At 43.5% G+C, this 10243-nt stretch overlaps 1 protein-coding gene across 3 annotated transcripts in view; it reads left to right on the forward strand.

The window, feature by feature from the left end:
- Window positions 1-3309: 3309 nt before the first annotated feature.
- ELOVL7 (ELOVL fatty acid elongase 7) overlaps window positions 3310-10243 on the forward strand; it is a 31642-nt gene continuing 24708 nt past the window's right edge. The window contains exon 1 of one of the 3 annotated variants that reach the window (XM_027883194.1): window positions 3310-3384. The gene's annotated coding sequence lies outside the window, so the exon portion shown is untranslated. Of the gene's footprint in view, window positions 3385-3682; window positions 3708-10243 lie in introns of those variants that run through there. The other 2 variants (XM_027883195.1, XM_027883196.1) reach the window with 2 other exon arrangements.

The following is a 10243-nucleotide window of genomic DNA, read 5'->3' on the forward strand; positions in this document are numbered from 1 at the left end:
AAATGAGCTACACAAAAGACTCAGAGGACTAGGTAGAAAAAGCAAATTTTTCTTCAATAAGCAGGTAGCAAAGTCTGAAAGTAACTCCAACTGGACAATAAGAAAGGGCATAGAGGTCCCTTTTGTCACCAGTCCAGCTGCCAAACACAGCAGCACACTGTGCTATGTCAGCCATGGGAGACAGGCCACTTGCAGCAGAACCTGTCTGGGACAGGTTTGGCAGTTGTACATGACCAGTATTGGTGCACAGGCAAACTTGATGTTCTCCAGAAAAGCAAAGCTTGCAAACAAGATTTGGGTTACACTTGCATCTCTTCAAGATTTGTGTGCAGATATCTGTTGGTGTTATTGGGATGATTAGCTTGTACTGTGTCAGCAAAAGCACCCAATACTTTTGCTGGACTAGGGCGTGGCTCCTGCGATTCTTCTGCCAATCAGCGATTCAAGGCTTCAAATACAGTCCTAGAGAGTACTTATCTCTAAAAGACTCAAACCATATAAACTACCTGGATTCTAATAAGGCAACAAAAAAAGAAAAAGCATTGGTTAGCAGTATTCATGGCAAACACAGTGCTTTGTAGACCACTAGTTAAGTATTTACCATCTTGTAAAATCTGATGAGCTGTCTTCATTGTCTATGTTCCTTTATCTCTTGCCCTGTTCTTGGATGAGGAATGTAGGGAACTTTAAAGGTAACTTAAATTTACAGTAAATATCATATGCAGCTTTCACATGCTAAGCACTGAAAAAACCTGTTTGCTGCCAGCTCCCTCTTTTACAATGTAAATGCCTCTGACTTGCTGTGTGCCTCTGTTTTCTTTGTGTGCAAGGCACAGCTGTCTCCTTCACGCTGCCTTTCCTCTGATGCATGTTAATCATTTACCTGCCCTGAACAGGTCAACTATTATTTCTGTTCTCTCCCAACCCTCATAGACTTGCTTGATGATTCAAATTACCTTTGCTGCTGAAGTGCATGGAAAGCAAGGACTCTTACGCTTTTTACGGACTCCAGAGAAAATCTGCTGATACAAACGTTGTTGGCATAAAACATGTAAAAGCTGTTAGCTTGCATCTCATTATTATTGTTTTATTTGGTTGTTTTTGTTTGTTTGTTTGTTTTCCCCATTAATGACAACAGTCTTGTATTTTGAAGTGTACAGGTAACCTACTTACTTTTTGTTGTTAGGCACCCCAGTGTCCCATTTTGTCTCAGCCAAGGCAGCCCTATCAGGCATGGCAAAATAGATTTTGCAACACGTGAGAAATATTAGTTGCTGGCTGAGCCACATAGCCACATCCCCGTGCATGACTTATTACTCCTAAGGCTCACAGGGACTCTGCCTGAACAGGGATGTGCTGGTTCCTAAGGTCTGTTTGAAATTTTTCTTGGCAAATGTTTTGGAAAAAAATAGTTTTGAACTAATAATTAAAAGAAAATGTTCTCTTCCGAAAGCTGAATGGAGAAGGGGCTGGTTTGAGTTTTGGGGGGATTTTTCCCTCCTAGGTGAGACATACCGTATTGCTCAATGGTTTATCATATTTTGACATATCCCTTTTGGCCAAACCCAGTGATCTCATTAAAATGCTCTTTCAAAACCCCTAGGATTTCTTCACCTGTCGTAATCCTAGCAATTCCAACAGAAGCATGAAACAAATCCAAAAGGACAAAGTCCTCTTCCTAATCCCCACCCTAATCAATTACTAAGTGATACATGGAGGTTCTGCAGGTTTCCTGTTACACGTTATGTTGGCACATCCCACCTTCTGTCTGTCAGCCTCTCATAATGTTTCCACGCTTATAACAAGCTTTCTATGCTGGTTATGCCTCTTGTAATGTCAAACTTCAGGTCCGATCTTTTTGCAGTCCTCCAGCTCAGAGACCCCCTTCTGCCCCTCCATACTGGCCATATGTTCACTTCACACCATCAGCTCACAGTTCTTTCATCTTGTGTGTCTCTGTACATCATCAAATGAATTTGCTTCTTTTCTTCAGTTTGCCTTCATATCCTCTCCCTACTGCTTGTTTTTGCCAATTCTTTTGACTTGAGCTATCATCTCCATGCTAACCATCTCAAAAAGCTGTAATTTCTAGCCTTCTGTGGACTAAATGGAGCACCTGTTTATACACTAGGAATTCCCAATCACCTTTCTTTGTGCCCCATAATTCTCTAGATGGGAGTCACTGGGGACTGTTACCTTCATCCTAAACATCTTTTAAGAGAGGAGTACTGCCGTCTTTTTGGGGTAGGAGTGTACCTTAAACCATTGAGACAAAGCTGACCAATTGTGCTTTGTTTTTAAACAAGGAATTACTAAATTTTCCCTGTGTTGCTTAGAGCGACATTTAGTTGCCACCAATCCCAGAGCAGTGTCAAGAAGCCACATGGCATGCTGGCAGAAAACATTAGTGAGATCGAGATCTAGGGTCATCTCGAGGAACCCTTGAACGCTGTAGCAGTGGGTATTTCAACAGGCAGAAAAACAGTTGTCCTTTTCCTAGTCATAGGATCACAGAATGGTTTGGGTTGGAAGAGACCTCATAGATCACCTAGTTTCAATCACCCAGCTGTGGACAAATCCACCTTCCACTAAACCAGGTTGCTCAAAGCTCCATCCAACCTGGCCTTGAACACTCCAGGGATGAGGCATCCACAACTTTTCTGGGCAACCTGCACCAGTGCCTCACCACCCTCACAGTAGAGAATTTCTTCCTGATATCTAATCTAAACCTTCAGTCTTTCAGTTTCAAGCCATTCCCCCTTTTCGTATGCCACTCCCCGTCTTTCCTGTAACCCCCTTTAGGCACTGGGATGAGCTATGAGGTCTTCCTGAAATCTCCTCTTCTCCAGGCATAACAGCCCCAACTTTCTCAGCCTTTTCTGATAAAGAGGTGTTCGAGCCCTCGGATCATCCTCAAGGCCTTCTCTGGACTTGCTCACGAAGGTCTGTAACTCTTAGCCCCTATACCCGGAGGTAGGACAGGACGTTCCCGGTCGCGGGGCAGGGGGATCCCGCGGGATAGGAGGGATGCGGGCCTTCCGCCACTCGCTACTGCCTGTGGTATCCCGGCGGTCCCGAGCCCCGTCCGGCCCTCTCGGGAGGGGGCAGGACGGCAGGGTCGGGGCCGGCGACTCTGCCTCCGGAGCGTGCCCCATCGTGGTCGGTGTGCGAGCTGGGCGGGGGCGGTGCGGGGCAGCCCGCAGGGCAGTCCGGCGGGCGGTCTGGGGCAGTGCGGGCAGAATGGGGGGGCAGTCCGAGCTGCGGGGCGGTCCGGGGCGGTCCGTCCCGCCCCGCCCCCGCCCTCGCCTCCCAGTCTCCCGCACGGAGCTGCCGCGCAGTTGGCGCCCGGCGGTGCGGGGATAGGTGGGGTCGCGCGGCTGCCGCGTGAGTGCACCCGGCGGGAGCGGGAAGCGGGAAGCGGGAAGCGGGAGCGCGGGGCGGCACAGGGGGAGGCGCGGGGCAGCGGGGCGCTCTTGGGAAGGGTCGGACGGGATGGGATGGGGCTCGGGCTGCCTCCTTCCCACCTTCCTTTCAAACTCCGTGATTGCGCCCGCTTTCCTCTTGCCCCTCCTGCAGACCCCCGGCTGTGCCGCGCTGAGCTTTTTCCCTTCCCACCTTCGTCTTCTGGCCGCACCAGCATCCCTGGTCCCTGTCCCCGTCTGCACGTTGCTGTGCCTTAACTCCAGACTCTGAGGCAGTGCCCTGTGGTGTCCCCCCAGCCCCACTGAGTGTACCTCACACTCTGCAGTGCTTGGCCTCCAAGCTTTCTGTCTGTGCCCTACACCCCACGGTGTCTGTTTCCCTAAATCCCCTGACTGTGTCTGGCACCCCGCAGTGCCTTTCCCCCAAAACCCTCTAGCTGTGCACCACACCTCATGGTTCCTGTCTGTCGAGGCCCTCTGGCTGTGCCTCACATGCACTGAGATCATCTTCCTGTCGTGATGAACAAATTGCTCCATGGCATGTGCATGGCCTCACTTCATCACGGACTTTATAGTTGAAAAATGCCTTTTGCTCCCCCACCCTTCGCTCTCAGAGAGAAGACTGGTCCCAGGCTTTAGGAAATGGAGGCTTCTTTCTCTCCAAGGGTGAAGGCTGGAGACAGCTGGGGGAGAGGTGTGGCCCATGGTGATATTAATATGTAGGGCTGGAGGGGCAATGTCTAGCCAGGGGTTGTCTGGCAAGTCGTAAGGGTGGCTATCATGGCTTGCTGCCTTCCTCCTCTTTGGAGACAGGTCACCTTTGCTGCTGCGTGTGGCAGGTCCATTCTTGAGGACCAGCCGCATTGCCAGTGAGGCCATGAGCTGAGGAAGCCTGTCAATGCCAGCCTGTGTAGTTGATGAGGCTATGGTTAACCAGTCTCTTAGACTTGTCCTTTGCAACTGTACGTATGTCATGTATGTTGTTTGACAGTTGTATGGATGTTGATAATGAGTTTGTAAATAAGTTTTAAGTGAGTTGAAACTTTGGTTGGGTTTTGGGCATTGCTGCTACCAAGATAGAATTGTGCGATGCTTGAAAATGCATAGTGAAGCTGCAGACCAGCTCTTCCTGTTTCTTGGCTTTTACAGCAAAGCAAGATATGTTAATTGAGGCTGTTCAGACAAACCAGAAAACTTACAGCAACGTATGGATACTCGCTTCCTTACTTCATTCTAATTCACTTCTTCCCAGATCCATGTGTAGGTCTGTATTGCACATTGCCATGTGGGAGAAGTTGGAACAAGTTTTTCTGGTTGTTGGGAGCAGCCTGGGAACAGCGTACTGCCTGATTTATTCTGCTTCTCAACACTTTGGGCACCTCCCAGGACGCATTCAGTCTGCCTTGAAGCTGCCTCAGGTAGAGAAGTAGAGTTGTGGTGTATCAACATGGCATTAGGCAGTGTGGACATACCCTGAAAATGCTTCACTGAGGAATGGGAGCACTTGTACTTATGTGTTTGCTTGAAGAAAGTGTAGAAAGACCTAGGATTTGAAAACCTAGATAAGCATAGGCTTCAAGTGAGGCACTGGCACAGGTTGCCCAGAGAAGTTGTGGATGCTCCATCCCTGGAAGTGTTCAAGGCCAGCTTGGATGGAGCTCTAAACAAGCTGTTCTTGTGAAAGGTGTCCCTGCCTATGCTAGGGAGGTTGGCAGATGGTCTAGATAGTCTTCAAGGTCTCTTCCAACCTGCGCCATACTTTGATTCTGTGAAAGTCTTCCTAGGCAGCACCTCTGTTGCAAGTGTGGGGAATAATGCAAGTTCATGGTGTTTCATTTTAATGCGTAAACTACCTTTCTATTAAATAGTATTTATGTATTGGTAGAGTGAGACAGGTTATGGTACAGGAAGTAATATTCATGGAATGTGTTAAAAAAGATGCCACAGCATTAGTCAAGTAATACATGCCAAATAAGATTTAACTAATTATGAAGCTCACCAAATACCATGAAATATCTATGAACTAATTGCCTACCAGTAGAATTTTCTATATCCTGACTTGACTTGTTGGCTTCTGCTGAGTATGCTCTCCTTGCTGTGCTTTGCCCTTCCTGGTTTTGTTTCCCTCTGCTGCAATAAACCGGGAAACTGTTTTTTATTTTTCCCTACCTTGGACTCCTGCTCTTCCTCTTGAAGCTACTTCTACCCAGTGCATCCGATTTAATGCTTGTATTATCTCTTTCTCTGGCCTTTCCCTGTCTGGTTGCTTAACACACAGATTTCCAGAGGTATAGGGAAATGTAGAGAAAGGCAGAGGGCCAAGCAGTGCATGAGATGGTTATGGAAGGTGTGTGTGGGGTGAGGAAAATGGGTAAGTGAAGAAAGTCACCTCTGTGCTGTGTTCAAAGGCAGGAGGTGGAAGGGAGCCAGAATCTCCTCCTGAATCTTCATTAGCTGCTTGTGAAATCATCTTTGTCGTATTCTGATCTAACTTGGCAGACTTCATGTGGCCTCTCTCCCTGCCTGATGACTCTGTCTCAGCATGGCTGTGAGAGGTTGCTGCCCAGTAATTCTCCTAGTGAAGGCTGGTGTGAGCTCCCTGGTCTGCCTCAGCTGAGATGAGATGGTTTAGCTCCTGACTGTCAGTTAAGCTAAGATGCTTCACTCTGAAGTGGATCAAAGTTGATATGTAAACCTATAGTACACAGGAAAGTATGAATAGGTGGGGTGTTGTCATCTTCAGTGGCACAGCATACCTTATAAAAATAATATTATGGCCCAACACTCATATTCACTTCAGCCTAATGGATGTCTGAAACTTACTTTTCGAAGCTTGAGTAGTTGGAAAGAAAGAAATACTCGTTTCTCTCACTATTCCTCTGTCCCTCACTGCAGAGCTTCACTGTTCTGGTTTCCTGTTGTGACATCACAGCAGGCAGGACACACAAGTGCAGTACTTTCATCAGTTTTATCAGTTTATTACCCAAGTACATATCAAGTTCAAGAATTGACAGATTTGATTATGTTTTTCTCAGCTGCAAGTTATGGACACTCCAAATGCAGTTTTGGTAGGCCTTTCCAAGTATTTAGAAGGAAGTTGCTCTGTGCTTCTGCCCTGATGTGGAAAGGGATGGGAGCTAAGCACTAGGAAACTAGAACAGAGGCTATTACAACTTTAAGAATGATTGTTTCCATAAAATAGATTTAAAATGTGCCGTAAAAGCTTCAGGATTGTCTTAGGTTTAATTTTAGGATCTTTCTGCACATTTAAAATTGCTTTACATGTTATTTAAAAGTTGGGTAGTTAATCTGCATTGTTGTACTGTCCTAGGGAGCAAGTCCCACATGCTTTCCCAGGAACAAACTCCCTCCACTACCCAGGCTCAGTGCTGCATCTCAAGGGCAAATGCAACCTAAATGCTGAAAACTAAACTTTTTACTTCTTAAAAATATTATAGATTATTAGAAAGAAGACAAAGTGTTATCAAACAAGTAATTTTGTAAGCCTGGTTGTACTTTTTTTAAACAGTTCCTTTTAAATGTTCCTTTAGAAGGTAAGAAAATGAAAGCTAAAGGGCCATGCAATAGTTTTAGTTTCTATAGCCTGTTGTGACATGTTCAATCTGCTAAAAGTTTTGCGAAGTCACGAGTAATGTAACAGTTAAGTTTTTTCAATATGTATGCTACTTAGTGGAAATCCAAAAAATAAAAAATAATTTCAGCAGAAATGAAATGCTGCATTTACACTGAAGTTTACCAGAACAACTCAAGTATCTCTTTTCTTTACTTGTCTTTGGTTTCAGTGTGTAATGCTGAGAATTGACATGGAAATACTGAATAGGATTCTTTTATTTTTTGTCTATTTTTTAATGAATTCATATAGTAAAATGCTTTCAATGTGTCTGTCAATGTTTGTCTTTTTTCTTCTGCATGTACTTTGCTATTTTTGCTCTATCTGCTTATGATGATTACACACAGCAGTTTATCACTGAAGATGTTGACTAGAAAAGACCTTTAAGTAGTTCATGAATTGAGTGATGTGAGAAGAATATTCAGCTTACAACAGCATAGATTTAAGTGTCTTGTTGTTCTCTTGGGTCTGTATGAGAATCTGAGGAACTGGATTTCTGTAGTATTTAACTTCAGAATCCTGAGGTAGCACACAAATCTAGTCTCTTAAAAACTACCTGTAAAGCCTATCCAGCTCAAAGCAAACTCTGAGTTTCACCTGTGGAGAGGCACAGGTATCACAAGGAAGACAAAAATAGGTGTCAGTAAACTCTGTGAATCATGTTATTTGCTAGGAGCAATGGTATTCAGGTTGACCCTTTTAACTGTGCCAGGGCTGTATTACTTGTCATAGTAAAAGCTGTAAACATCGACTCTTATCTCCTGTGATACCAGCTTAGGCTGATCTTTTAATATCATTGGCATTTCTTTTATTCCACATGCCCCTTTTTTTTTTTGCACATGATTTTTGTGTCACTTTTCTTTTGTGTTGGCATAAGCCTTGGTGAAGGCTGCTGCTGAGAAGCACTGAGGAACTGGTCTAAGTCAAAAAATACCCTTAGCATTTCTGTGAGGCTGCCTCTCTCACCCTGGGTCTATTTCCCAATCTGTTTTATTATGCAGCCAGAAAAATGGTTGTTCCAGCAGGAGTCAAGGGTGACACAGGAGCAGGTATGAGTAATGGGGAGAGAGGTTGATTAAAATTACATTGCTTCTATTAAAAATGCTCTTATAATTGCAAACTCACCCTGTAAACAGCCAGACTTGCTCTGCTTGAGCGGGCTATGCTCGAGAAACTGCTTGTAGCAGCTTTATGAATTTCTACATGCTGCCTGCCTGCGTTTAATTGTATTGTGAATTCTTTATATTGATATGGTGCTTTACACATTGAGCCCAGTGCCTGGAGCCTCTATTCAAAGTCTTTAAAGCAGTGCCTCACTGACTGTGTGAATGTGAGTGTAACTTTGTATGGTGCACTGCAAAACCTTGTGCAAAGAAATAGCATGTAGAGTGCAAAAAGCTTCTAAGTTTCAACAGGCCTCTCATGGACTGGAATTTGAGAGAATGCTCCAATCCCAGTGAGAATACTCCTATCCCAGTGATGGCATTCAGGGTTTATGGCTATGCCTGAGATAAAAATATAGCTTACTCTATTGCTTTTATTCTTTGTTTTCTAACAAAAGAAGAGGACGACTCTTGCTGCAGTCTGACTCACAAAGATCAGTTTGTTGATTTGGAAATAATTTGCATTGTATCATCAGTCCTGAAATGACTTAAAGCAAAGTCACAAAAACCTGATTCAGTGGTTCTCTGTAGGCTTTTCAAGTGTGAGAATGGTTCACTGTGTTCTTTCTTTCAGGAAAGTTAGTTGAGGTGGCAAGTAGATTTTTTTTTTTAATTTGTTTTTGCATGATCTGTTAAAAATTAATGTGTCTGGCAATTGCTTCCAATAGTTGAAGTTGAATTTTTATATATGTACCAGAGGAGACTGTAAGGTGACTTGGAAGGATAAAATTCTTCATTTAGACATTTTGTCACTGGTGGAGGAGAAAAGATTTTTTGTTTTTTGTTTTTTTGGTGGGCACTGGGACATAGGAGTTCTTTCTCTTAAGTTTTGAAATGCAGTATTTATCAAATGTATAACTTTTTTTAAGATTTCACAGCTAATATTTTCAACTGTTTCATTGTGGCAAATTATTTGATATTGTTTTTCATGAAAAGGTACTGGCTGAAGCACCAAGAATATCAGGGTTCTTGGTCAGATATACTCACTTATTCTGCTAAGTAAATACTGCAGTATTTGTTTACCATGTGGCATGATTAAATGGGGGTGGGCAGCATGGATATGACTGTAGTCTGTTCAGAGAAGTAGCAGTTGGGAATGTTTCCTTCTGTACATGTGAAAATGACTTAGATTCAGGTATATTGCAAGTGTGTTTTACAGGTGTTCGTGTTTATAACATCCACTACAATGCCTCTTGTGTTTGTTTAGATGTACAGTTTAAAAAAAAATCATTTTTTATCACTTTTGCAGTCAGAGTTCTGTGGCTTGTTTGCTCAGTGCTGATATGAAAGATTCACTTTTTAATCTTCACCTGTACATTCTGTACAGGATCTGACAAACTTAGTGAAATTATTGTAATGAACTTTGGAGATGCACTGTCCACCCTTGTTTCTTCTGAATGAGAATTGTAGAATACACTGTCTACAAAAGCCAAGAGGCTGATGGAGTAAACTCAAGTATTCAATGTCAACTTTGAAATGAAACCTTTCATAAAACTACTTCTGAGGTGCAGTTTTCAAAAACCTTGTTATAGTTATTAATTACTTTGATCACTTGCATTATTACTGTTGTACTGACATTGTTTCTGTAGCACCTTTTGTTCTGTATCAAGTCAGGTTGTTAAGGAGCTTGCTAAGGCAAGTTTGTAAATAGCTTCATGCATAGCTCTGATGTTCAGGAAGTTCACTCATTTTAACTTCTAAGGATGAATATGTTCAGATTTTGTAGAAGAAAGAAGACCGGGAGGAGGGAACAGGTGCTGTTAGAGCTCTCTGTGCCTCTCTTCAGCTAGTCCTTTAATGACTGCTTGAAATCTTTTGGGGTGAAATATTCCCCACCTGAATTTCAGATTATCCTGAGACTGCTTTTCATAAACTGAACTGGTCCACTTGATCAATTACAGAAGCTTATTAGAAAGTTTTGGAAAAAGATTCCTGAACATGGACTGGACCATACTGAATTCTGGTTTGCTCTGGAACTTTTTTCCCACTATTTTTCCCTCTTTTTTTTTTCCACTTTTTTTTTTCCA

Source organism: Empidonax traillii, unplaced genomic scaffold (genome assembly GCF_003031625.1).
Source record: "Empidonax traillii isolate 1590-97213 ecotype Southwest subspecies unplaced genomic scaffold, ASM303162v1 scaffold120:size1031401, whole genome shotgun sequence".
NCBI lineage: Eukaryota > Metazoa > Chordata > Aves > Passeriformes > Tyrannidae > Empidonax > Empidonax traillii.